This window comes from Amphibalanus amphitrite, unplaced genomic scaffold (assembly GCF_019059575.1).
Source record: "Amphibalanus amphitrite isolate SeventyFive unplaced genomic scaffold, NRLGWU_Aamphi_draft 000419F_arrow, whole genome shotgun sequence".
NCBI lineage: Eukaryota > Metazoa > Arthropoda > Thecostraca > Balanomorpha > Balanidae > Amphibalanus > Amphibalanus amphitrite.
In genome coordinates, this window is record NW_024881913.1 from 1 (window position 1) to 4576 (window position 4576).

General features: G+C 49.4%; 1 long non-coding RNA gene across 1 annotated transcript; it reads left to right on the forward strand.

The window, feature by feature from the left end:
• The first annotated feature begins 314 nt into the window (after positions 1 to 314).
• On the forward strand, positions 315 to 2374 carry LOC122391035. Its single transcript, XR_006258263.1, has 3 exons — positions 315 to 459; positions 855 to 1050; positions 1497 to 2374. It is a non-coding gene; the product is annotated as an uncharacterized LOC122391035 (long non-coding RNA).
• Positions 2375 to 4576: the final 2202 nt, after the last annotated feature.

Below are 4576 nucleotides of genomic sequence, written 5' to 3' on the forward strand. Positions count from 1 at the left end.
GAGAGGGGGGGGGGGTCAGAACTGAGAGCAGACACCAGTAGGGTTCAGTGATCAGCACGGAGCCCGGGTGAGAGGTGAAGTTCAGATTTGGGTGGCCTGGGAGTAACTAAGCTTCAAGGATAACGGAGCTGGTCACAAGTTTATTGAACATTAGAAGGACATGGAAGTATAAGCTCCAGACTAGCTGCAAGTGATGAGTACAGTGCACATTACATATTACCTGTCTCAGTAAATGTGAAGGTTTCTGTCCCGTGCCAGTCACTCCCCATCTATTCGCCGTCGCTAACCGCCTTCTGTGCTCGTCCACAGTGGTTTCTCCAATGACCGCGAGGCGGCGCTGGTGGTGCGGGTGGTGGAGACCGTGGCTCGACTGTGCCCGGGCGCCCAGCGACCGTCCGTGGCCGTCATCACCCCGTACAATCACCAGAGGAAGCTCATACAGGAACAGCTCGGGCAAAGGTGGGATATAACAGTAATACACTGTTAGCACGTGCAGCAAATGCTGGAAACTTGATACTGTTTACATGATTCACACCATAATTTTTTAGAGAGATAAACAGCTGCTTCTGTGAAAAATAATTTCATTGTTTTTCCTCATCAAGGTGACGATTCCATATAAGAGCGAAGGAAGAATCTGCCTGCGCCGTCCCCAAAAAGATAGGCGTTAATGTAAGAATATCCGCATAAAAAGACATAACAAGATATACATCTGAAGGCGCTGAGGAGTGCTGATCAGTCGCAACCATCCTCTAAGCCAAGCCATCGGCATCGTTACCCTCCAAAGTCTCAATATCCGCCATTGCCGGCTGTCCGCGCCCCGCGGGCTGACCTCGCGTGTCGCCTCTGTCCGGCAGCCCGGCCAAGACGCTCGCCGTGCAGGTGGGCACAGTGGACGGATTCCAGGGCCAGGAGAGGGACGTGGTGGTCCTCTCCTTCGTGCGCTCCAACTTCGTCGGCGACCTGGGCTTCCTCGGTGACCTGCGTCGACTGAACGTGGCCCTCACCCGCGCCAAGAACTGCCTCTACATCTGCGGCGACCTCGGAACGCTGGTGAGTGTCGGCCCGGACGGGCGCAGAGGCTGTATGTCTGTCGAACGCGACTCTGTCTGTAGATCCTCTGTTTTCATGTCTGTGTGTATGTCTGCTTGTCTGTCATCCGTTTGTATGTCTGTCTATCTGTGTGTCTTCCCACTTTGTTACATGCTGATGTTGTCATGAAGTGTTTTTTTTTCAACGCTTGAACACCTGACAAATTATATCGCTATTGCAATGCATTTGATTGTAGATGCTTGATATGTTTACGTTTGCTGACATATTGAGCATGGTGCGACTTTGTACTCGTCGTGTTGATTGCTTTTATAACCTGTCTGATTTTCTGCCTATCAGATCGTCGCATTATAGCTTGCACCTTTTACCACCTTTCCGTGTGCTTGCACTTGTAGAGCCAGTCACTGCAATGGCATTTTATGTCACCTTGTGCCACTGTTTTATTTCAGTCCAAGAATGCCGACTGGAACGAGCTTATTAAGGACGCATATGCCCGACAACTGGTGGTCAAGGACACCAGCGGACTACAAAACATCCTCAGCTGCTGGAGCGCTTTCTGCTTCTGAGGGCAACATAACACTCAGGTTCGCATACTCGCCGATAGGTGGCACCGCCAGCGGCCAACCGCGCTGAACAAATCAAACACTGACGTGAGACGGACGCGGCAGTCTGGCCTGTTTCGTTCAGCGTTGCTTTCATCGTACCTGAAGGCTGTGATGGGAACGGTGCGCGTGCTGTGGAGGGTCCCGTCCTTCGGTGTCGGCGGGTGGTTGGACTCCATTTGGTTTGGTTCGGTCTCGGGAGAAGACGAGGGAGTGGACACGCTCCTAACAGTGATATCAGAGTTCGGTACTCGGTCAGGTGAACTCGTCAGTACTCTGTTTCTGCCAGGTACGCCCGCAGATGTGATAGTCGAGAGCAGTGATTGAGACTTTTTCAAGTGTTACTGTTCCTGGTCAATGTGCTCGGCCTTCATGAAGTGTATGATGTTGACATAATTAGTGTATTTGATACAATCCTGAGCTTCGTTTATGTGGCGTGTGGCCTAGTGATTTTATTTTTGAATGCAACCTTGCAGGCTACTGAACCTAGGAGGAGCCATGTAACTCAAAGTGTTAGCGGTGACACGTTGGATGTGATTTGGAAGTGCCTGGTACCGGGATGGACCTCCGCTCTGGCCGGGAGGCCGCCCAGTCTTTGGTGTCGGTTGGTGACAGCCCCGGTAACGTTAGAGACTTTTCTAACGGAATGGTGGCAGGATGTTCGTCTTTGGTCGTGGGTGAAAACGGCAGGGGATGCGATGAAATACAGAATGAATCATGCGTCATATCTACGTTTTAATCTGTCATGGTCCCTTACCAATCATCTCTTTTTACCAGGAGAATGAGAAATGAGAATTCAAAGAAAGCACATGCAACTTAATTCTTGATAGGCTGCTTGACTTCACTCGTCATGTGAATCTACGATATATTTAATCGCTTCATTGAACAATAAAGCCTTCCTGAACCAGACTATCAGCTTTGAGGATGCAACCAAGCCGTTTATCTGTATCGATAACCCGGGCATTAGCCGTAATCCCTAACAGGAGGCCGTGTAGTCACCGCTCATCAGTCGGCATCTCGTGTGGAGTTCATTGACCTTCACGTGGGCAGCTGAGTCAGCCTTTTATCGGAGACTGGTGCCTTGACTAGGACACCAGTGGCATGCGTTGTTTGAACAGGATTAGGGGGACTACAGTTAAATTGATACCGTTGTTATACGCATGTTGGTGTATCTGCTATCGGTATCAATAAGAGACCGAGGCATAAGTGAGTAAATTTCAGTGTAAAGTGTACTTACTACTTGGATTGGTTCTGATCAGTCGTTTTGAAATGTTCGATGCCGTGCTGCTCATTTCGTGCTATACCCGGCACCCATGATGTGCTCTAAGTAGTGTATGCTTGTTTTCCCAACAAAGCCATATAACTGTGAGGGGGGCTTAGGCCGGTCCTGTAGGCCCTTCGTTACCTCCCCTCCGGATCTCTACTCTACTCTACAGGATCAGTGGTCGGCCGGGACGTCTCCCAGCCTTTTACCCGTCTGCCACCCGGGCCACTGTCCTCTGAACTAAATGTACTAAACTATGCATCGTGGTTCAGGTGAATAACTCCGCCATTTTGGGGCACACGCGGTTTGTAGCGAACCCTGGGTTTGGAGCTAAGCTCCTGAGCCACAATGACTAACTGGGCACCGAATGAATCTGACTCCGCTCAACCTCCGTTCTCCTCCGACTCAACCCATCTCCAAATGCATCTGGTCAATTCAAACCCCATTTATTGTAAAACCGAACATCACAAAGGACTGCGAAGTATTCGTATGTTATTCCTATTTGCATATAGTTATAACGCGAATGGATAGTCGTGCACTGACTCCTCCTCCCAATATTCCAAATAAAGCCAGCCACAAACGTGCTCGGGTTCAGAGTGCACCGCCCTTGGCCCACTGTGCTTGTCATCTCAGTGGCTATGGTGACCTTGGGTCGAGACAGCGCCCTCCAGTAAGCGAGCTACACAGATGAGCGATTTAAACGGGTTGGACGCCACGTTAAATGATGACGCGGCATAATAAGAGTAGGTACATACGACTCGCCAGTACACCCACAATCGGTTCCTCTCGCACATGTCAGTTATGCCGAATGCCTAATTCCTAATTGATCACCGCATTACAAAGTCTAATTCAGCGTCATAAAGATAACGAAGCATTTATTGTTAATTAATGATATTTGATCCGCCACTAGCTTGTGTAACTCTAACTAGACCTCTACAAGCATGACATTATTGATCTATGAGAGCCTTTCCAACAAATTTGAACTTCTTCAATACATTTCATATAAATACTATCTTAAATTACAAATGTGTTTTGCCAATAGTTCCAACACTGTTCCGTACGCTTCTGGCCTGCGCTTTCTAGTTTTGACGTAATTTAGCCGGCTAATACCAATGTGAGCTTCTTCAATCGCCTGATTCATCTCGGTAATCGCACACGTCTGGTGAGAACGACGACCGTGGGTGGTGACCGTTTCTGTTTGTGTATTACTTTGGTTTAGCCTTTTTGCCTGTCTCGTCCTTGCCGTGAGAGTCCGGGTCTGGAGGTGACGTCCAGGGTCAGACCGAGTCGTGTTGGATCTGATCCTCACTGCCGTGATGCGTATCCTAAAGCCAAGGTCGACCCGCCTAAACATTTTACTGGTCGCAAAAAAAGCGTTGAGGGCGGCCCGTGCCACCAGCGGCTGGAAGGTCACAACATCACTTCCCGTCTGTCTGGGGCGGTTTTTTGTCGTGGATCTTTGTTCACCGGCCGGCTGCGGCCCCTTGGTGCGCACGTCGCCTGACAATCGGCCAACCGGATCAAACTGGAATGCTGAATTTGGTGTTGCTCGACTTCACTATGTGCTAGATTTGAATCGACCACGTTAAGAGTTTTTCTCAGCTATGGATATTCTTTACATCACCCGACATCACGCTGACAATGGATTTACACAGCATTGTTA